Source organism: Miniopterus schreibersii (genome assembly GCF_964146895.1).
Source record: "Miniopterus schreibersii genome assembly, chromosome: 13".
NCBI lineage: Eukaryota > Metazoa > Chordata > Mammalia > Chiroptera > Miniopteridae > Miniopterus > Miniopterus schreibersii.
The window spans coordinates 1,540,320-1,563,761 of NC_138113.1; the positions used below are offsets into that span (position 1 = coordinate 1,540,320).

Here is a 23,442-nt window from a genome sequence, read left to right on the forward strand (position 1 = left end):
TCCCTGGCTCTGCTGGCACCTGATCTTGGACTCCCAGCCTCCGGAACTGGGAGAAATAAGCGTCCTGTTTATAAGCCCCCCATCTATGGAATTTTTGTTAAGATCGTCTGAGTAGACTAAGACAGGCAGAGGTGGCCGGTCACCAGCCACGCTGGAGCTGGGCCCTCTCTGTGGTTCTCGTCTTACCTCGATCACCTGCAGAGGTCCTGACAAGGTCACATCCACAGGTCCTGGGGTCCAGAGTTCAGCATGTCTTTTGGGGAACACAATTCAACCCCCAACGCCTGTCTACCAGGGTCAGGTGGTGCGTGTTTGCGTGGACTCGTGTGTTACTGTGTGTTTGGCGGGAAGGAACACTTACTAACAAGGGCTCAGACAAGCGGTTTCTGCCTCCTCGGAGACACGGTGATGAAGGTCATGATGAAGGTGGTGGTTGCTGGTGTCAGTCCAGCTGCCTGGGGCTGTCACCAAGACCCCAGGATCTCCTGTGTCCCTCCACCATCCTTAGCGTGTTACCTTTGCCTTCCCGTGGGCAGCCAGGGGTCCAGATGGCTCGGGTCTGTGTTTAAGGTCGCAGGAGAGGTGGGGACGTTGGTGTCAGCCACCCCTGTCCCTTTTTATCAGTAAATAACCAGCTTTCCCAGAAGTACCGGGGCTACTACCTCTGTCCATCTCATTGGTCTGGGCTTTGCGGCAACTCCCGGGAGGGAGAGACGCTGAGAAATCGAGGCTGCGGGAGCCCCGAGGACCGTCTGTGAGAGGACTGGACCAGACAGAGAGGAGAAAAACACTGCGCGGGGTGGCGGGAGGTCAGACCACGTTATGAACCACCTTCGCTTCCCCTACCTTAAGGGCCAGGGTCTAGCCCGTGCACGTGGCCGGAACACCCCGGTGCCCTGCAGTGTGGCCTGAGCGCTCCCGAACCTTCAGCTTTGGCTGCAGTGAGGACCAGGGCACCCCAGCCCTGTCCAGTTCAGCTCTGTGTCCCTTTGCAGCCTACAGGGTGCCTGGCACACAGTAGGTGCTGTATGAATATTTGTTGAACTCATTAGTCATCTTTTCCCTTCAAAGACATTCCAGTCCAGAAACAGTCTCATCCCTTCATTCTTCCTTTTGTCCATTTATCATTCATTTGGGCAAAGCTTTTTGATCCTGGGGGGTTCAAAGGCAGGTGGCGGAATATATAGCCGGGGTGAGGGCGTGGAGAGAGGGAGGGGATGGCGAGGTCTCCCCAGAAAGAGATAGGGGGTGGCCTTCCGTACGCAACAGGACACACGTTACTCTCTTAAACTTTGGGACCATATAAACTCTAGGCTCACTCTAGTAAAACCAGCGAGTTGGCACCCAGGGGAGTCCCTTTCCATCCAGCAATGTCGCTTATTGTCCGTCTCTCCTGTTTGCAAAACAGCTCAGACTTTTAGGTGCGTGCTTTTTAATATGCTGAATAAATATCGCCGTGTCCCACCCTGAGCCAGGTCCCGGCGTGTAAGGCGGGCGCTGTGTTCTTAAATGAATGTGCTCTTCCCGCCGGGCGGGGCCGGGGACGGAGTCCCTATCTGTTAATACTTTAATCACTCCCAGGATTCTTTCTCGTTGGCCCAAAGCCCGGGTTCCTTGGCAGTGACCTTGTTTTCTCCATCCCTGGCCACGTGCAGCGCATCCAGCTTTGTCCAAGAGGAATGGCTCTGCCCGCCGGGGCCGCTCGGCGGAGGCCTTGGCTGCGTCCTGCTGGCCTGGCAGATAAGGCTGGGCTCTCAGGGACCCTGTTTATCTGGGGCGGGCAGGACCTCTTACTGGTGTGGTAGGAGCAAACCAAGGGCAGACAGGCGCAGGGTGCGCCACCCAGAGCGATGCTGACCAGGCAGGAGGCACTGTCCCCATGGGCTGTAAGCCCTCGAGCCGTGGCCGGGGCCAGGGGAGCTGTGCTGCGAGCATGGAAAGCGTCTGTAGGGTTCCCAAGATCTGGCCTGAACAACAGAATGTCAGCTGTCTCAGTGAGACCTTTTATACTGATTACAAGCTGAAATGACTTCAGTTTGGCTATATTGGCTTAAATAAAACATTACTGGCATTGATGTTCCTTGCTTAGTTTTACTTTTTTATAAATGTGGACCCAGTCAATAGCAGGGGGAAGGCCTGGGGGCGGGGCAGATCCAGGGTGGAAGGGTCAATGAGGGGGAAACAAGGGGACATCTGTAATACTTTCAACAATAATGATAAATTTAAAGTTACGCACGGGCTCGCATACTTACGTGTACTGATGATGTGGAGGGACTTGGAGAAGTGTGTCTCTTCGTGGTCAGCAGGCCTTGGGCCCTCCTCTGTGCCCTTCCTGGGGGACCCGTCATTCTGGAAGAGCCAGCAGAGGTGGACCGAACAGGTGCACGTCTCCTCCTGATTTGTGCTGTGTTTCCACTGCCACTTGACAGCCCCCATTTCATCTCTTTTTAAACCATTTAAAAAAAAAAAATATATATATATATATATATATTTTTTATTGATTTCAGAGAGAGGAAGGGAGAGGGAGAGAGAGAGAAACATCAATGATGAGCGAGTCATTGATCGGCCGCCTCCTGCACGCCCCCCACTGCGGGTAGAGCTGCAACCTGGGCCTGTGCCCTGACCGGGAATCGAACCCTGACCCCCTGGTTCATAGGCCGATGCTCAACTACCGAGCTACACTGAATGGTTCTGTTTGGTTTCAGTTGCATTGGAATCGCCCTGCTATGGACTCCGTGCGTCACTGGCCCCTACCTGTTTATCCCAGGTCAGCCTGGTTGCGCTGTGAGTACCGTTCTGCAGGAGTAAACACTTTGGGTCCTCAGACAAAAATTTTCTTGGTAAACCTGAAATAATTATTATTTTCTAAGCGAAATTAGCTAGGAGGAGCACTTGCTGATGGGATGAAGCGGGCTCCCTGCTGAGCAGGAAGCCTTTAGGTATAAATCACTGGCCTCAGCAGGAGGGGACGCGGTTCTGGGCCTGAACTGGGGGCGGGACGGCTGCAGGACAAACGCCGATTCTTCTGTGCACCCTCGAGATTACTCCAGACAGTGTGCACTGTGGGGAATGTGGCTCCAGGAAGTGGTAGTAAATGTAGGAAAATAAATGGTTTATGCACAGATGCCTCTCATCTTTTCTCTTTTAAAAAAATAATGGCCTTACATGGGAAACATCTAAATGTGGTTGAGTTAACATAATGCTCTAATTAGGTAAGATTTTTGGACATTGTGGACCTGGGGACATGCTTACAACATACCGTTAAGTGGAAACAGTGGTGAGACTGAATTGTATGTGTGATGTGTGTACACGACATGGCAGCTATGCAGAGGAAAGCAACCCTAGTCACAGGGATTGTGACTTTTTTGCTTTATGTGATTTTTTATTGTGGTTATATTTCATTTTGTAGTGAAGTGAATGATTTTCGTTAAAAAGTTTTAGTTGTAAAGTCCGCCTTCCAGCACACACACATTTTATTACTTCATACACAACAAATACGTATTTCAACAAATAAATGAACCCCGTATCTCCGGTGGGCGTTTGGCTGCAGTGGGCTTGGAGAGAAACGAGGAACACACACAGAGAAAGCCCTTCTGTTACTAATAAACAAACCAAAGCAATACCAACACCAGCGATTTTCCTGAGGCTTATTTTATGTCATGACCCTGCACATCTGAGCAACGCCAGTTACTGTCAGAACTGGGACAGTCTGGCCCCTCCACGCCCAGGTCCCCTCGTACGTGGCCTGGTGGCTGTGGTCACTGTCTGAGCTGAATGCCACGAGATCTCATGGCCGAGGGCTTACAGTCCTCCCGACTTCAGATCCCACCGAGACGGCTGCCAAGACCTTTAGCCTCTGCAGATGTCCCCACTTTACTCATCTAAAAAGTGGGACTGGGACTAGGACTAGGGACACTTTTTTCTTTGGGGCTCCTCTGAGGATTCAATAAATACAAAGTTTTAAGAAAAGCTTTGAAGGAATAAGAAAATTTAAAGAAAAGCCTCGAAGGCCTACCGAGAAGACATGCACAAGTAACCCTTTGGGGTTCCACGGGAAAGGAGGCAGCCAGGTGTGAGCCGTGAGGAGTGGGTTGGGGGGCTCTGGGGATTCGGACACACGCTGCCTGAGGCACTCAGCTTCCATCTGGAAATCATTTCCTGGCTGAGTAAAAGACGGCGCTCGGGTCCGCAGGAATGGAAAATATTAGACCGACCAAGGCTGTTATTATTTTCAATGGCTTTTCAGCTAACGGTGGAACGGCCTAAATGAAATGATGCCCTATTTCCTCCTTCCCGTATTTTTCTCTTTTGAATGTGGTTTTGCTTTAAATTTTCAGTGAAAATGCCAGCAGACCATGGCATTGCTGGTGGAGGCAGCAGATGCGTGGCTGTGGGCTGAGCTTACAAGACATTCTTTCCTTGAAGGCTCACACCCCTCGCGTCCTGTGTACCCATCTTGACCTTCACAATCTAGCCCGATTGGACATTTTTCAGCTTTATTTGTCTTTCAAAGAACCAGCTCTTGACTTTGTTGTTTTTCTGTACCGTTTTCCTGTTTGTGATGACATGGACTGTGCTCCGGTGTTCATTATGTCTTTTCTTCTGCTTGCTTTAGGCTTAAATTTCTCTCCTTTCTCTAGTTTCCTAAAGAGGAAGCGTGGAGTGTTGCTTGTAGCTCTTTCTCTTTTTCTAATATATGCATTTTGCTATCCTCTACTCCTTCTGGTAAGTTGTGTTTTTATTTTCACCGAGTTCACAGTGTTTCTTAGAGTCTCTTGAGACTTCTTCTTTGGCCCATGTGTTATTTAGAAATGTGCTGTTTACTCTCCAGATACTTGGGGGTTTTCCAGCGACCTTTCCGTTAGTGACTCCTGGATGAGTCCCATTTTGATGGGAAAGCTTACTGTGTATGATTTCTGTTTTGTTTTATGATCTGTGAAGGTGTGTTTTATGGCCTAAGATGTTCCACATGAGCTAGAGGAACGTGTCTTCTACCGTTATTGGGTGGAACAGTCGATGTATCAGTGAGTCAAGTTGATGTTCGTGCTGTTCAGGTCAGCTGTGTCCTTACTGATCTTCTGCCCACTGGATCTGCCAATTATTGGAAAGAGTGGTGAGGCCTCGAATTATAACAGTTTGTTTGTCTGTTTCTCCTCGCAGGTCTGTCAGTGTTTGCTTTGTGTTTTCTGATGCTGTGTTGTTAGGTGCGTGCATGTTTACTACTGTTACGTCTTCTTGGAGAATTGATCCCTTTATTGGCATGCATCGGCCCTCGTTCGTTGTGCTCGATGCTGTTCTTTGTCCTCGAGTCTCCTTTGTCTGAAGTGAACATAGTGAGTCCAGCCTTTTTGATCGGCATCAGCATGTTATGTCTGTTTCCATCCCTTTACTGTTAACTGGAGTCTTTTTATTGGAAGTGTGTTTCTTCAGACAACATAGAGCTGAGTCTTGCTTTTTTGAAACTTATTCTGAAAATCTCCGTATTTTAACTGGTATATTTAGACTCGTCACATCTAAAGTGATTATTGTGGTAGTTGGGTTAATATCTACCATGCTTGTAATTGTTTTCTATTCATCACATCTGTGTGTTTTTTTTTCATTTTTTCCCCCCCTCTTTTGCTGCCTTCCTCGGTTCTGAGCATTTTATATAAATTTGTTTTGTCTTTTCTATTAGCATATGTTATATTTTTTTAAAGGCATTTTTAGTGGTTTTGTGGTTGCCTTGGGGTTTACTCTCTCTCTCTCTCTCTCTCTCTCTATATATATATATATATATATATATATATATGTATATGTATATGTATGTGTGTGTGTGTGTGTATATATATATAAGTTCACTTTTTTTTTAAAATATATCTTTATTGATTTCAGAGAGAAGAAAGGAGAGGGAGAGAGAGAGATAGAAACATCAATGATGAGAGAGTCATTGATCGAGCCCACAACCTGGGCATGTGCCCTGACTGGGAATCGAACCCCGATCGCCTGGATCCCAGGTCGACACTCAACCACTGAGCCACACCCGGCTGAGCTATAAGTTCACTTTCAAATATTATACTATTTGACATATAGTCATGGTATCTTATAACAGATTATTTCTGAGTCTTCTCTTCCTTCCCTGATGACATTGCTGCCATTCATTTCTCTCATCCACATGCTATAACCACCCAACACTGCTATTTTTACTGCTTCAAACAATTTTCACTTAGATCAATTAAGAATAAGAAAAATAAGATACTGTATTTTACCTTCATGTTTCCCTTCTCTAACCCCCTTCCTGTGTTTATGTTGATCTGAGCTCCTCACATAAAATTTTTCTTCTTTCTGCAGAACTTTTGATATTTCTTGCAAGGCAGACAAGTGGTGACACATTCCCTCAATTTTTGCTTGCCTCAGAAGGTGTTTATTTCACTTTTGAAGGATAGTTTTGCTGGAAATTGAATTTTAGGTTGGTGGTATTTTAATTTTAATACTTTAAAAACGACACTCTGCTCTTTTCTTGCTCATATGGTTTCCAAAGAGAAGCCTGATCTAATTTTTATTCTGATTCCTCTATAACTTTTGACCATTCTTGGTTAAATTTATTTTCTTCTCTGTTTTCCCTTTCTGTTTTTCGAATCATGCATATGTAGCACATTTTGAAATTACCTTGCAGTTTTTGGATGTTCTTTTTAAAAAAAATTCTGTGTTTTTTTTGTTGTTGTTTATATTTCGTTTGGGAACTTTCTGTTGACCTGTCTTCAGGCTCACTAAGCTTTCTCTTGGCTGTGATCAGTCTTTGGATGAGCCTAACACAGGCATTCTTCATTCTTCGCAGTGTTTTTATTCTAGCATTTACTGTGATCATTGTTTTCAATTCCATCTCTGTGCTTTATAACCCATTTACTGCTGCATTTTGTCTACCTTTTCCATGAGAGCCCTTAATATAGTAAACATAGTTATTTCAAAGTTTTGTCTGAGCCTAGTCGGCATGGCTCAGTGGTTGAGCATCGACCTGTGATGCAGGAGATCCCAGCTCAGTTCTCCGTCCGGGCACATGCCCGGGTTGCGGGCCTGATCCCCAGCAGGAGGAGTGCAGGAGGCAGCCGATCAGTGACTCTCTCATCATTGACGTTTCTCTCTCTCTCCCTCTCCCTTCCTCTCTCTCTGAAATCAGTAAAAATATTTTTTAAAAAAAAGTTTTGTCTGATAATCCCAATATCTGTGTCATACCTTTGACGCTTGCCCTGTCTCTCCAGACTGACTTTCCTTTCCTTTTGGCAAACTTGGTGGGGGTTTTGCTGTTGCTGACAGCTGAGCCAGGTGTATTTGGTAGTAGGAACTAATGTGAAACTGCTACCTATTGCTTTTTCCTATTTAATATGGAGATTTTTCCTGTCCCCACATAAAAATCTACCGTTTACTTTTTCAAAACTACACAGCTGAAGGAAGTGTTTCCCATGTTCTTTAAAGTTCGAGGGTGGACAGTTAGGGTGAGGTTTATCTCACGATTCTAAATAAACTATTTTCTTCCTGGGGTGGTGCCTGCACCATAAGAAGCTTCTTATTTTGTGCCCAGTTCCGTATTTGTTGGGTCAGTCAGTGAGCTCTTTGTGAGCAGAGTTAAGCCCAACAATCAGCCTCATTTTTATGAGTCATTTCTCAGACTCAGGAGTGATGGTAGAATTAGCCAACATGCCTTTATGTCAGTGAGAGAATTAAAAAACAACTCATTTCATTCATTGACAGTCAGCGAGCTGGTGAATGTGTTCCCTGGCTGTAATTTGACAAATAACCCCATTACTAAAGAACGTATTTGATCCCCCCCCCCCCCCCGAGAAGACAGATGTGGAATAACTGACTGCAGGGCAACTCTGAAGGGTGACTGTGGGCCTCTGTCTCCCAGCGTGCAGGCCGTTCGTGTACTGTGCCTGTGAACAGAGGTGGCTTTCTTGAAGCCGGACAAGACCTCCATTCATCTTAACGTCTAACGGATCAGACACGCGAAGGCCTCCACTTGAGGCTGCATACGTTGGCGTGTGCAGAGCTATATGGATTTTTGAAATAGTTCCTTGGAAGTTCAGCAGCAGCGAAAAGTCAGTTCTTGACTTGGGAACTGAAAGACTGGGAAGGAGCTGGGGGACTGCACTTGGCTCCCTTTTGTGTGCTCGTGGGTGAGGGATTGTAGGTAGTGGGGCTCCCACTTCCGGAGCAGGATTCTATGCGAGTGGCTAGTTAGCCCTGAGCCTAAACCTGCAGCATTGTGGAGACGAGAGGGAGAGAGACACGGAGATGGAGATGGAGGAGCGCAGGGCTAACCCCGGGGCATGTCCCGCCGGCCCCTTGCTAAGGCTTGGCTACAGGGACCCAGAATGCATTGCATGGGGCCTTGGAGTGGAATTTTCATGCAGAGTTTTCAATATGTTGTACTTACCTGATCTTTCATGAGGCCAAAGAAAAGTAATTATTTTCTCTCAATGTGTATTATCTCAGGGTCATATATTACATCAAAAACCTTTAGCTCTAAAAATTTAGGGGTATAAGAGCAGCCGGGAGAGAAAATAAGGGATACATGGAAGAGTAAGTGGTTTTCAATAGGTTTTTTGTCTTTATTTAACATTCTTCTAGAAAAGTTAGGGGTGTAAGTGTTTAACTTCAATTTGTGCTCACAAGTCAGGTTTATATAAATTGGTCTCTACGGGTTGTTTTTTTTTCTTCTGTTCTTAGACTCAATTCATGCCAAACCTGGAGGTCAAGCTCATTCGTCACTTAGGTGGATGACACCATATCATTTATTCCACGTGCATGTCCCTCTTGATGGCGTTTAGGTAGCTTTACAGCGTTCTCGCCTGTGAAGTATGCTGCCAAGAACATGCTTTTCATTGCATGTTACATATTTTTGCCAGTACAGCCGTAGAGTAAATTCTCAAGGTGGCATATGTGGGTCCAAGGAGGTATGTGTAGTTCATGTTTTTATCTATTTCCAAGTAATTTTCCAAATGGCTTCCATTAGTATGCTCCTAAAAAAATAAACAGAAGTTTCTCTTCTACCCCAGTCAACAATATTGAATTTTTATTCAGCAATATTGACGTTTTAATCATTGCCAATCTGATAGGTGAAATATGGCATCTTTTTACTTCATTTCTTTCATTGCAAGGGAGGCCCAGCATTTTTTCAAGTGTCTATGGGTTGACGTACATACACTTGGTGACAGAGATAAAATAACTTCTTTCATGCATGTTTCGCACCAGGCTGGCTTTGTCAGGTTATTTCAAACAGCCGAGGTTCTGTTCATACATTGATGTAGCGTCTCTGCTCACATCAAGGAGTGAGTTCATCAAGTTGTACTCGCAGGGGTGTGAAATCACGAGAGGCTCGCACTCCTACGAAACGAGAAACCTTGTCTGGGACCTGGGTTTCAGTTGACAAACAGCAGTGCTTTGATTTTTGAGTGGCTCGGTGGATAAGGGTGGGCCTGTAGAGATTCCTGCTCCGTCTGAACTCCTCGGGGGCAGGACCAGGTCTCATCGCCTCTGTGTCCTTCCCTGGCAGCATCTCAGCAGGTGGTCGGCGTGCAAGAGGAGGCCGGTAAACGGATGGATCGTTCCTGCAGGTGTTTCCTCTGAGACCCACTCGGCGCATCCGTGGTGCTCTGCAGGGCCGGGCACTGCACACAGCAGGGCTCCCGGGGAGGGGGCAGGGCCAGGACCCAGCGCTGACAGTCTGGGCAGCCTTGTAGGCAGAGCACGCCAAGGGCGTTGAACCGGGGCAGCCACACCTCGCATTCAGCGCATTGGGCCTATGCGTCCTCCCCGGCAGTCCGCTGTCTGAGCCCCTGCGCCCCTCTCCTGTTTTCCAGGTGCCCAGTCCCCACTGACCGTGACCCGCTCTGTCCCCCGGAGAGGAGACCTCGTCCCACTTCTCAGCACCGGCAGGCGGGCATGAGGGGAGGAGCCAGCTGAGGCGGGCAGTGCACCTGGGCAGCAAACCCAGACACCGGGACCTGGCCGGAAGACGGTCCCTCGCCTCCTCTCCGGGCTTCTCAGAGGTAACTTTGAATTTGGAAAATGAAAGCTTGGAAACCTTCATTGCCGTCGTCTCGGTGGAGTCGCAGGCTGTTGGGGGGACCACAGAGGCCTGCTGGCTGGGTCTCTGCACCACCTAAGCCGCACCCTGTGAGCAGCCGCCTGGTGCAGGTCCCGGGAGGGATGCGAAGGTGGCCCTCGGCGTGTTCCCTTAGCTGCTAGGGCAATTATAGCCATCAACGCCTTGTGAAGGTTCCCGCAGGGGCCTCCTTCACCGCTCGCCGCAGCCTTCTGAGGTCTGTGTGGTCTCGTTCTGTAGACCAGGAAACAGGTTCAGCAGATCAAAGGCCTCACCGTTTCATTCATTCACCGGAACGTGTGCACTGAGCTCCTGGCTCGCCCGGCGCTCTCCTGACTCAGAGCACAGCAAGCACACAGCCCGGCCGTCAGGAGATTCTAGGTCAGTGGGTGTGAGTGGAGGTGGGGAGGGGACAGGCACCGAGGGACCGGCCGTGTCCAGTCGGCAGCGTGGAGAAGCAGGTTACACCTTGTGCTAGGAGGCGTACACGGTGGAGTGTGCAGGGCTGGGGCAGGTCGTAGTTTTAAATGGAACGGTCAGCGAGGTCTCATTGAAAAGGTGATTTCATGGATTTACGGAGTTGTGGGGAGTCATTATTTCATGTTGGGAGCAAGAGTATTATAGTGAGAAAGCAGGGGGTTGCAGCAGCCTCGAGTCCAGTCCCTACACCCCAGGGTGCAGGAGGAGCCCCAGGAGGCAGTGGGGCTGGACAGGGTCAGCAGGGAACAGGGGGTTGGGAGAGAGGCCCTCAGGGCCCTCAGGAGGCTGACCTCACCTGGCATCGCAGACTGTTGGGGGAATTCTAGGTTTTATGATGGGAAATCAGCCGAGGAGGAGGGACAGGATTTGCATTCCATTTTTTTTAATTTAAAATATGTCTTTATTGATTTCAGAGTGAGGAAGGGAGAGGGAGAGAGAGAGAGAAACATTAGTGATGAGAGTCATTGATTGGCCGCCTCCTGCAGGCCCCCTGCTGGGGATCGAGCCCGCAACCTGGGCATGTGCCCTGACCGGGAATCGAACCCTGATCGCCTGGATCCTAGGTCGATGCTCCACTGCTGAGCCACGCCCGGCCGGGCCGCATCCCAACTTAATTAATAGGCTCGTCCCGCCTCTGCGTGGATGAGAGAGCGTGGGGTGGGGGGGCCTCGGAAGACCATTTCCAGGCATTAGGGAATCCACTGCAGTGGTTCAGACGGCAGATAACTGCGGCCTCTCTGCCGGCAGCTGGGGAAGGGGTGAGAGGTGGTCCCGTTCCGGGCGTAATTTGAAGACCCAGCCTGTAGCCTTCTGGCAGGATGGGTGTGGCATGAGAAGAAAAGTCTAGTGACAGCAAAGATTTCAGATTAAGTTGTCGCCACCCGAGAGGGGAAGTCTGCAGGTGGAGACGGTTCGGGTGCAGAGAGATCAGAAGCTCGGCTTTGAACACGTTGAGTTTGAGGTTAGGAGACACCCGAGGGATGCTGAGTGGACGGTGACATCCGGGCCTGAGCGTTGAAGACAGTGACCTGAGCTGCACTTACGTCGGGTGTCATCGGCCAACGGGTGACATTTGAAGGAGTAAGATGGGATGGAATCCCAGTGAGAGGAAAGCTGTAAGGTTTGGGCCCCGGGACATTCCAGCTTCATGAGGGGACAGCAAAGGAGACCGGGAGGGAGCGACCCGAGAGGTGGGGGGACCTAGCGTGGGGCGTCTCGGGAGCCCCTGAAGTCTTTCCGGAGGGTGGAGTGAGGAGCTGTGCTCAGTGTGCCGATGGGCCAGGTGACGTGAGGACCCGGAATTGGGTCTTGGATCAGCGCCCTGCGGGCCATTGGTGGCTTTGGCAGAAACAGTAAAATGCCATGTGGGCCCGGTGGCTACGGCAACAGGCCCAGCTGGTGTGGGCTTGGAGGGAAGAATCCGGGGGGGAGCCCGAGACGCGGATGGCTGCCCCCTCTTCTGAGAAGCCCTGCTGCAGGGGCTGTGGGGTGGGGCGGGCGAGCCCCGGGCATTGCGTTTCCTTGGCAGCAGTACCCGTGTCTCTGCAAGCTGATGGGAGGAGGAGCGGGTGCCGTGGGAACGAGGGGTGCGGAAGTGGCTCTTGCGTGGGAGAGGGCGCGGGTGCGGTGTGCGGTGGGAAGACGCGGGCAGCTCCTGGTGGGAGGGACTGACCGGTGCGTGGGTGCCGGGCCTGTGGGACTCGGGAGGCGGCTCCGCAGTCGTCTTCTGGTGGCTTCTGTTTTCTTTGTGAAATGGGAAGAGCCACCAGCCGGGATGCCGTGGCAGAGGCGGGACTGACAGTTTGTGGCGACACCCGGCCGTGGTGGCTCAGCGGTTGAGCATCGGCCTAGGAACCAGGCGGTCACGGTTCGATTCCCGGTCAGGGCACGTGCCTGGGTTTCGGGCTCGATCCCCAGCGGGGGGCGTGCAGGAGGCAGCCGGTGAATGACTCTCTCATCATTGATGTTTCTCTCTCCCCCTCTCCCTTCCTCTCTCTGGAATCAATAAAGACGTACCTAAAAAATAATCAAAGGGCCTGCGTGAGAAGTCTTCTCGAACCCTGACCATATGCTAATCTCACCCACGCGCCCCCCTGGTGATTCTGGGAACGCACTGTGGCTGTGTGACCAGCCGGCCTCGCTGCCGAGGCGGTCAGTCTGCAGCCGGTCGTCGCTGCGGGAGGAAGGACAGGGGGACGCTGGCGTTTGAAGCTGCCGCTCCCAGCAGTCATGTCCTTGGGAACTCAGTGTGTCAGAAGCTCCTTTTAAACCTCCCTTGGACGGCTTGGGGTGGGTGCGTGTTTCTCCGCAGCGCGTTCACTGCTCGGGAGAGAGACCGAGTCTCCTGGGTGTGAGGAACACAGCACAGGAAACCGCCCGCGGCGGGCACGTGGGGCCGTGGGCTCCCGCCTGTGTCCGCCACCCCCACCCATCTGTCTCCAGCAGATTCCAGCCGCGGTGAGATGGCTCCCTAGTGACAGAGGCTCCTGTTGGAGAGGCCAAGGCACCAGTGAGATTCCAGCACAAGCTCAGATGGTTTTACACCTTTAGGGTTTACAATGAGAAAGTCTCCGGGACAGAGGCCACCCCCAGGCACACCTATTTCTGTGATTGCGGGAGCTCCGTCGGAAAGATAGTTTTGTCCTGTTTGGTTTGGTTTCCTGGAGTGGAGAATGTCGTGGGTAAACAAAGAAATCTCTGAGTAGAAACATTCTCAGGGCCTTGGCCTTGAGTCAGCCTGGGGCCGGCGGCATCTGGGCCGCTGCAGCTCTGCTCCGGGCCCTGGAGTTTCAAGGCCAAGGTCGCTGAGGACTCCAACCGGAGCGGGACTTGCTCCGTTCCCAGGCCTCAGGGCGGCCCAGGGGGTTCAACCGGCAGTATTTTTAGAAACGGGAACTCCTCACGATGCTGCCCTGAGACGCTGTGGCTGCAGGTTCTGTGAAAATAAACCTTGACAACCACAGTTGCCACATTTGTCTCAGCTGCAGTTTCTCTGCGTTTGTATTTTTTGTTTTGAGAGCCTGGGTCGTTCTCATGTCTGTGCCGAGCCAGGCTGTGCTGTCCCGTCTCCCGAGGCGTCCTCGACGTTCCCACACTCCGGCTTCGGGCGGCTGGCGGCTGGGAGGACCGCAGCCCAGAGAAGGGGGCGCCCCCCCCCCCCTGGGGCAGGGCGGGTCTCTGCAGACCGAGCGAGCGGCGGACCTTTACTGGGCATCTGTTATCTGCAAGGTCACGGTGCCTGGGCTGTGAGGGAGGAAAGAGGAAACAGGGCCGGCTTCTGCTTTTATCTTTTTCTCTCACGGGTGTGAACGGCGGATGTGGGTGCGGGACACAGCAGCACTGAGGCGAGGGGGGTGGGGGCCCAGAGCAGACGCCTCGCCACCAAGGCCTGCAGAGCCTGCGGCGGGGAGGACGGGGCAGAGGGGCAGGCAGGACCCTCGGGGAGGACGGGGGCAGAGGGGCAGGCAGGACCCTCGGGGAGGACGGGGGCAGAGGGGCAGGCAGGACCCTCAGAGCCCGCGGCCTGACTCTCAGGGACTTGTGAAGGGCAGTGGCCGGATGAGAAAAACAAAAACCAGAGGGTGTTTTGGACCAATCTGACGAAAGCACTAAAGAGAGTGGAAACTTTCACCTGCCTGGTGCCCCCAGGTGCCTCCGTGTTGCTGCAGGCGACGGAGCTCCTTCCTTTTCAAGGCTGAACAACAGTCCGTTCTTCACACGCCACGGCCTCCTTGCTCGCTCATCTGTCCACGGACGCGGGTGTTTCCGTGTCGGCGATGGTGAATGCGCCGCAGTGAACTGGGGGCGCAGGCGTCTCTTCGAGTTAACGATTTTTTTTTTTTAAATATATCTTTATTGATTTCAGAGAGAGGAAAGGAGAGGGAGAGAGAGAGATAGAAACATCAGTGATGAGAGAGTCATTGATCGAGCCCACAACCCAGGCATGTGCCCTGACCGGGAATCGAACCCCAATCGCCTGGATCCTAGGTCGACGCTTAACTACTGAGCCACGCCCGGCCGGGCAAGTTAACGATTTTGTTTCCTTGGGATATGTCCCCAGGAGTGGGATTGCCGGATCATGCCCTGGTTCCGTTTTTAGTGCTTCGAGGAGCCTCCATGCTGCTGGCCGCAGGGCCTGCGCCAGCCTGCACCCCCGCCAGCCGCGCCACGGTTCCCTCTCCAGGGCCTCGCCAGCATCGGGGGTTTCTTGTCTGTCTGGGGATGGCTGTTCTGACGGTGTGAGGTGGTACTTGCTGAGGTTTCAGTTTGCCTCTCCCTGATGATGGGCGATGTTGAGCGCCTTCTCCTGTGCCTGCTGGCCGTCCGATGTCTCCTTTGGAGAAAGGTCTATTCAAGTCCTTTGCCCATTTTTCAGTTGGGCCAGTGAGAGGCGCTGTGGGTCGTGGGGCCAGATCAGCACGGACATTTGGAAGGTGGGAGTGGGGGACCCGGCCTCGCCGCTCCCTGCCCAGGAGCTCGGAAAGCGCTGACCTCCCAGGGCCCGGGTTCCTTCACTGTAAAGGGGATGACCGGACGCTCCCCTGCCATCTGGACGGACGCACCTCCGAGGGGCGGATGCGCCTGAAGGGTGGGGACGTTCTTCCTAAGGCGCAGCAGCAATTGCATGTCAGTGACTCAAATATTTGTAGTGAAACAGCAGAGGTTTTAAAACTAAATGAATCATTTTATGCTAATTTTAGCTTGTAGTATAGAAAACCAAGAGTATACTCCTAGAAAAAGTGTAATTTAAGAAAACGGACTCACCAGGAAACAGGAGTTCAAGTAATTTTACAAGCCTTGGAGAAAACTCAATGAAGGGAGGTCTTCCGATAAGGAGACGACTAGGTCTTGTTTCTAGCTGCGTATTACCAAGACCGTCAAGGGCAGGCCATTCAAATCATACACAAAATCTTGCAAAGAATGGGGGGGGAGTAAAAATAGGGGGGAAAAACTCCCTCTAAATCCGACAAAGGCAGTTAAAGGAAAAATACAGGCCAACCTCACTCGTGAGTAAAGAAACAAAAATTTAAAACAAAATAAGAGCAAATGGAACCCAGATGTTCATCCGATGAGTTTTTAGGGAGAAAAAAAACAGCAACATACAGTTGGACGAGCTGGATGTATCCTGAGCGTACAGGTAACCACAGGAGGGTGTCACAAAGGAAAGAGGGACCCACGGTCACCCTAACGGCAGAACAGCCTTCGATGAAGCTCAACGTGCATCTGTGATTAAAAACGCAAACCTCAGCTCCGCAGAACAGAAGCCTACGGGAGCTTCGTAGCTCAGTGAAGGGCATTTGGACAAGAGGGGCAGCAGGCTTCCTTCTTGACTCAACTACGACACTCCTTCCAAAAATCGGGCCGGAGGAAAGCACAGCCTGTTCCCCGATTCCGCAGGGCACCAGCTCCAACAGGAGGACGGGAAAGATGTGTGAGAGTTGGAAAGAGCAACGATTCTTCCCTGCGCAACCAGAAAAGGTCCGAGTCATCACGAAGCTATAAGAATTCTAAGTTTGTATCCATCAAACAGCTTCAAAATATAAAAAACACACAAAAACGGTACAGTTATGGACAAAATGACACATACACTCTTGTGCTCCCCGGGGCTCGGCCTCCCTCACCTCTGTGCGCCCCTGGGTGCGCTTTGTGTGGGCGCCTTCGGAGACACGGCCTCCTTGCTGAACCCTTGGGGTCTGTAGTACTTGCCCGGGGTTGTCTTCTCTTTCTCCAGTTATGCATTTTGCTTTAAATCCTATTTTGTTGGACACCTTTGTCTTGGCTGCGTTTCCCTGGATCACCTTTCTCCAGCCTTCGACTTCCACCCCTTTCAGGTTATGGTTTTACGCCTCCCAGCTTTAGGGCTCTTTCTCTTGGCTGTCAAATTTAACCCATTTATATTTCATGATCTTTAATAAATTAGGTTTTTTTTCTTTGGGTTACTTTTTTCTTTTTAAAAAAGTACATCTATGTCTCTTTGGATTCTTGGTGCATTTTCCCTCTCACCGTGTGGCAGTTACATATTATGGAATATATATATATATATACACATACATATACATATACATATATATATATATATATATACACACCCTATTAGTGGGTACTGCGGGAGCTTTACCATGAATGCAGAAAGTCTAAAATAAACATGTTAGTCCGGCCGGGCGTGGCTCAGCGGTTGAGCATCGACCTAGGATTCAGGCGATCGGGGTTCGATTCCCGATCACGGCACATGCCTGGGTTGCGGGCTCGATCCCCAGTCGGGGGCGTGCAAGAGGCGGCCGATCAATGACTCTCTCATCATTGATGTTTCTCTCTCTCTCCCCTCCTCTCTCTGAAATCAGTAAAGACATATTTAAAAAATAAAAAAATAAATAAAAAAAATAAACATCTTAGCTCCCCAGTCCTCAAAATAGACAAAAGCCTTAGACACCGTAACTGACTTAGATACTTACAAGGAAGGTGTGCTGGCTTATTGTTTTTAGTTCAGTATTTTTTTTAATTTTTTATTTTTAATCCTCTCCTGAGGGTATTTTTTTCCATTGGTTTTGAAAGAGAGTGGAAGGGAGGGAGTGGGGACCAAGAGGCAGAGGAGGGGAGAGAGAGACAGAGAGAGGGGAGAGAGACATCAGTGTGAGAGACGCATCAATTGGTTGCCTCCCGCACGTGCCCCCACCAGGGCCGGCAATCGAACCCGCAACTGAGGTACGTGCCCTTGACCAGAAATCGAACCCATGACACTTGGGTCTGAGCCAAACCAGCCAGGGCTCAATAGTGTATATATATATATTTTTAAAGAAACCTCTGTGTGCCGTGTTTTCCTCGGAGACCTGCGTTTCTAGCACACACGCGGGTTTCATTGTCAGACGTGTTTATTGGGTGTCCGAGGCGCTGGGCCAGATCCCAGTGGGGCAAGACCAGAAGCCTTTGCTCCTGAGCGCGTCCCTGTCAGGCAGTGGCCGTGCATCTCGACAGGGAACTTCGGCCTGAAGGAGGTCACGGGGCTGCCCTGGGACAGCAGTGTCCACAGTTATCTTGGGGAGGTAGCAGTGCAGGGACCCTTTCCTCAGAGGAGCCTGGGGGAGCCTGACGTTTTAAAATAAATACAAGTCAGCAGAGGCTCAGATTGGCTTGGACAACCTGAGACCTGCCCCGCCTGGCCCCAGGTAAAGTCAGGGAACCTCGGAACCCACAAAAAGCCCTCTGCGCTTAACCCCCGCCTTTCAGCAGGAGAGAAATGGGCAGCCCCCAGGGCCCTCGGGCTGGCTGAGGCTGGACCAGAATTCAGGTCTTCGTGGCCTCTTCTTGGCGCTCCTGCCGCCAGACAGCTCTTTTCTACTCCAGGGAGAGGTGCTCTTCTGTCAGGAGAGACTCATTTAGGAGGTAATTCGCCCATTTCCACCCGTAATAATTTCCCTTTTTTCTGGAGCGTGTCCAGACGTTTTGCTTGGGTGTCTTCGTAAGGCCCGGCCCTGGGTCTGCTGCCAACGTCCTTCGCGGCCTCGGGGACGGTGGAAAGGCCCGTCGAGTGTCCGGTGACAGGGCTATTGTGACTCGAAGCCTCGTTTCAGTCCCTGTCTGTTGTGGGCGTCAGGCCCCGTGCTGGTCTCGGTGCTGGTCACGGAGGGATGGAGTCTTCCAAGCAGACAGACCACATGCTATTTCTGTAAATTTCCAAAGCCCCTCCCTGTCCACCTCTCCAACCGCACGCGGGGTAGGAAGTGTGCTGGCAGCTAAAATGGGCTCCCTTAAATGCCAGCTAAATTCAGAGTGAGTACCAGACCCACACAGCTCCTGGTTCCCAGGGAAGCTGTAAAAATGTCACGCGGCGTGGGTCCCCGGGGTCCTCTGACAAGGAGGCGATCCCTCCGAACCTGTCTGAGGCTTGTGGGGGGTTCCAGAATAGCCCAGATCACATGCTGGGGGTGGGTCTGATTCCTAGGGGATTGTCTGAACCCAGGAGTTTCGGCTGCTGCCTGGCAAATTCCTTTCTTGTTTCTGTTTTCCTGGGTCGAGACGCCCAGTAAACGCCGTTTATTTCCTATAAGTTCTTTGAGGGTGGCCCCTTCCTTAATCGCCTCAGTGTCCTCTGGGTCTGGCACCTGGTAGGTGCAGAAATAGTGGTGAGCCCGGCCGGTGTGGCTCAGTTGGTTGAGTGTCGTCTCATGCACCGAGGGCTTGCAGGTTCGATTCCTGGTCAGGGCACATGCTCCCATTAGGAGGTGTAGGAGGTGGCTTGGCTTTTGTTCCGCTAGAGAAGTTGAGTCGGAGCAATTTCCCTGAGTCCCAAATACTTTTCATCAGGTTAGTGAGAGCGGCCAGGATGTGACACGGAAAGTGACGGGCAAACCCATCAGAGAGGAGACGCAGCCAGCCCTGAGTGTGAGGAGAAAGCCGTCCCAACTCGGGGTGGATGGTGACAGGGTGACTGAAGCTGGCAGACCCGGTCCTCTCCCCGCCTGCCACGCAACGCTTCTCTCAGGCCTTGGCTGCTTCACCTGTGAAAGGAGAGGCCATGCGGAGATGTCTGCAAAGGTGTGGCCGAGTGTGGCCGTGCTGCAGAGGTGTGGCCGGGTGTGGCCGTGCTGCAGAGCTGTGGCCGGGTGTGGCCAGGTGTGGCTGTGCTGCAGAGCTGTGGCCTGGTGTGGCCGTGCTGCAGAGCTGTGGCCGGGTGTGGCCATGTTGCAGAACTGTGGCCGGGTGTGGCCGTGCTGCAGAGGTGTGGCCGGGTGTGGCCGTGCTGCAGAGGTGTGGCCGGGTGTGGCCAGGTGTGGCTGTGCTGCAGAGCTGTGGCCCGGTGTGGCTGTGCTGCAGAGCTGTGGCCGGGTGTGGCCGTGTTGCAGAGCTGTGGCCTGGTGTGGCCGTGCTGCAGAGCTGTGGCCCGGTGTGGCCGTGCTGCAGAGCTGTGGCCGGGTGTGGCCGTGTTGCAGAGCTGTGGCCGGGTGTGGCCGTGCTGCAGAGGTGTGGCCCGGTGTGGCCGTGCTGCAGAGCTGTGGCCGGGTGTGGCTGTGCTGCAGAGGTGTGGCCCGGTGTGGCCGTGCTGCAGAGCTGTGGCCCGGTGTGGCCGTGCTGCAGAGCTGTGGCCGGGTGTGGCCGTGTTGCAGAGCTGTGGCCGGGTGTGGCCGTGCTGCAGAGGTGTGGCCCGGTGTGGCCGTGCTGCAGAGCTGTGGCCTGGTGTGGCCGTGCTGCAGAGGTGTGGCCCGGTGTGGCCGTGCTGCAGAGCTGTGGCCCGGTGTGGCCGTGCTGCAGAGCTGTGGCCGGGTGTGGCCGTGTTGCAGAGCTATGGCCGGGTGTGGCTGTGTGTACCTTTGCTCCTGACAGGCGCCTTGCTGCGGGGTGTCGGGAGCAGCTTCCACCTTCCCACGTGGTGTGTTTACTTCCTGAGCCTGGAAGGAGAGTCCCGGGGAGGAGAGTGCTGGCTGCGCATTACGCTGACCTTGGCAGGGAGGGCTCGTGTGAAGTCATCGCTCCATGTGATGCCAGTTAAGGGCTGTGTGTGTGTGTGTGTGTGTTTTGACATTGAAAAAAGTTTTCAAAAAATCCTGCTCTCTTATCTGAAACAGACCTGCCCCTGGATGTCCTTCCAGCGTTGTGGATTTTTCATTTGTCTTCTTTATGCCTTTTCTTGCATTTTCCCTTGAACATCCCGTGATGCATTTGCATTTGGAAAGGAAGGAACAAGTGCTTTCCCTAGTTCTCGGCTGGCGTGGGGTCAGCCGGGTTCTCGCCGCCCGCCCTCGCCTCACCAAGAGGTTGGTTGCTTCGCAGGAATTCGATTCCTATCCAGTTACGTTCCTGCCCCTACTTGTACTCAGATGTTAAAATGATAGCTTCTGCAGCGCAGATCTGACCAGGCAGAAACAGGTTATTTTCCGAGGGGGGGGAGGTGTTTGACCTTCGAGGTCGAATTCCTATGAAAGGGCATTTTCTGTCCTAGAAAGCTAACGGTGCCCTTGGACCTAATCTCCGCGCACCTGCAAGGCTCCGCGAGGGGGGCTTTTGGGGGCCCACAGGTGTTTGACATAGATTCAGCCTCCGTGGAGGTGTCAGTGGGCTTGGAGAGGGAGCCCAGCCTGCTAAGGCCACCACTCGAATTTTATTTCAAGAGACACACGACCCTGAGAAACGGAAATTCCGACCAGGGGATCTTACTGCGGGCGGCTCCCGCGAGGTCATGTGTCCCTCTCCGGCACGAGGCTGTGACTTCTCATCACTGTCTGGTCCTTCTGCCCGGCTTCTCTTTCCTCTCACATAGCAACGTCCTTCTGATCTCTAAGCTCAACCCAGAGGGCGCCTCCTCCATGAAGCCTTCCAGGTGAGGCCGGCTGGAGGTGCTGTGTCCTGCCTGGAGCTCCTGGCCGTCCCCGGCATTGTGCCAACCGTGTCCGCCGTGGTGTCTGACGGGCACGTGGAGAGCTCCTGTTATTTACTAAATCCACGTACGATTCAGTGTGACCTGTTTCACCGTCCGAGGTTCCGCGCCGGTCAGGTCAGGGTAGCAGGTGTCCCACGGACTGCGGAGATGGCCGCGCTACCTGGGACAGCTGAAGCTTCCAGCGCTGGGCGGCCGGCGGAGCGTAACTTCTCGCTTGTGCTGTTATTTTACACTTGCCTTATTTTATCAACTACACCGGCAGCTTCCTGGGACCGCGTCCCGCCTTGCCCGGTGCCCAGCACTGGCCCCCACACAGGAACCCCCCCCGGCCCCCAAACACCACAACCCCACACTCGGCGCTAGAGAAGGTGTCTGCCCAGCGCCCGCTTGCCGTGTGCCCCGTCCCAAGCGGCAGCTGATTCGCCCGCTACCTAAACAACTATGTTTAGTAAGAAATCCAGCTGCTTGTGCGAGTCTGACCCTGACAGATAGGTCAGAGCCGCTCTGGAATGTTTTCAGACTGAGGCTCTTCTCCAAACGTCGGATGTTTTCTTTCCCTCCCGGCCCGGAGCAGAAACAGAAAGGCCGTAGCCGGCCTGGAGCCCGACGGTGTCTGGCTGGTTGGTAGTCCTGGCTTCAGTCCTCCCAGGACCTGAAAAGGCTCGGCTCTGAGGTTTGTTTTGGGAGACGGGTCAATCGCCAAACAGCAAAAATATCCCCAGAAGCCTATTATGAGAAGACTGTTTTAAGGTAGAAGTTAATAGGAGCTGCGTTCCTTTTCCGTGGCAGCCTCGCGCCTGGACTGCAGGACGTCCCGGTGGGAGAGGGTGAGTGACTGACGGGGAGGCTGTTTTGTTTTTCTGTTGTTGTTTTTAATATTTTTATTGATTTTTAGAGAGAGGAAGGGGGAGAGAAACATCTGTGTGAGAAACATCCGTCGGCTGCCCCGTGCACGGCCCTGCTGGGGACTGAGCCCGCGGCCGGGCATGCGCCCTGACCGGGAATCGAACCAGCGACCTTTCGGTGCACAGACAATGCTCAACCAGTGAGCCGCACCAGCCAGGGCTGGAGAGGCCGTTTGGAGGTGCTCTGGAGGATCTCCGTTCGTCCAGATGATGTTAGCCGGGCGGGTGCTCTGCGAGGAGGACACTCGGGGTGGTGGTCGGGGGTGTCGTGCACAGAGGACCCGCAGCTGTTGCGGTGCCCAGGTCCCTCGGGCAGGCCTCCGGCTCCACGTCTGGGTGTTGCCACCTGGAAGCTTCTGTCCTTTGCGCGTCTGGGGTTGTGTCTCCCACAGACGGCTTTTCCCAAAGTGACCCCACTTTGTTGACTTGTCAGTGGCCTCGGGAGTTTTTATAGCCCCGAACTCGAGGCATTTGGGAGCCACCTCTGTCTGCTCCTTCCTCCCCGGCCATCGTCCGCCCCGAGACGTCCTCCATGCCCGTGACTCTCCGCCTTGTCCCCGCGCTCGCTCTGAGTGAGCTTCATCTCCGTTCACACATGTGTCATAGCAGAGCCTGCCCCGTCTCGGTGCATTTGTGTTTCCTCTGATGAGAGTCCGATTTATCTGACAAACGACTGCAGATCAAGCTTTGAGAGTGTTACGTGAGCCACGTAATTCCTCGTCCACAGGACACGGCTCGCTTGTCGCCTTCCACGGGATGTCTCCAGGAAGCACAGAGCTGGGCGCTGGGCTCTGAGCAGGAGAATGGGAGACCCTGGTCTGTTAGGGCTCTGAGGCCCCCACCCCACCGCTGCCCCTTCGGCGCCCGCTGGCCCGCGGTGGGCACTGCGCCCCTCTGCCCCGCGGTGGGCACTGCGTCCCTCTGCCCCGCAGCTCTCTCTGAGGCGTCCCTCGGCCTGCGGGCTGCGAGCCTGGAGATGAGCCCCTGCCCTGCAGCAGGTCGGCGAATGGGGGACACAGGTGGGAGACAGCAGCCCCGGCCTCGCCTCTGGGGACGGGGTTGCAATGAGCAGGGTGCGACGCAGGTCCCCGGGCGGTTCAGGTCCAGTCCCGTGAACCGCAGCGGCGATCCTCAGGAGGAATCCGCAGTGGCGGCTTTCACTGCCCGCCTCCCCTCGCGCGTCTGTGAGTGCTTCCTGGGACCCCGGGTCTCGGGTCAGCCTCTGGGGAAGCGGGGAAGGTGCTTCCGCGGGCTTCTCTTTCCCCGTGTGCCAAGCGAGGGAACCCGAGAGCGGGCGCGGAGAATCAGGCGGGTTGGAGGCCGGGAGGCGCTGCTGTGCTCCGAGCACTGGCACACTTGGGGCCGCTGTCTCCCACCCGGGTCCCCCATTCGCAGACCCTACTGAGTCTTGGCGGCCTCCCGTGAGCATTTCAGGGAACTCCGATGTTTTCCACGAGTGGGTCACCGGGCGCAGTGAGCCGTTGGCACCGACGCAGCAGGGAGACGGCTCCCCGCGGAAGGGCTCGCTATCCTGCGAGCGGGCGTCCTGGTCGCCCTTCAGTCCTGAGCTCCCTCCAGGCCGCCGTGAGTCCTCTCCAGGGCGC

At 53.3% G+C, this 23,442-nt stretch overlaps 1 protein-coding gene across 6 annotated transcripts in view; it reads left to right on the plus strand.

Annotated features, from left to right (window-relative positions):
- The window catches only part of RNF144A (ring finger protein 144A), a 145,720-nt gene that overhangs the window by 5,921 nt on the left and 116,357 nt on the right, over positions 1–23,442 (plus strand). For 4 of the 6 annotated variants that reach the window (XM_081156299.1, XM_081156300.1, XM_081156296.1 and 1 more), the window contains exon 2: positions 9,837–10,025. The exons of 1 other annotated variant lie outside the window; for it this stretch is intronic. The gene's annotated coding sequence lies outside the window, so the exon portion shown is untranslated. Of the gene's footprint in view, positions 1–2,762; positions 2,785–9,836; positions 10,026–23,442 lie in introns of those variants that run through there. One more of the 6 variants, XM_081156297.1, reaches the window with a different exon arrangement.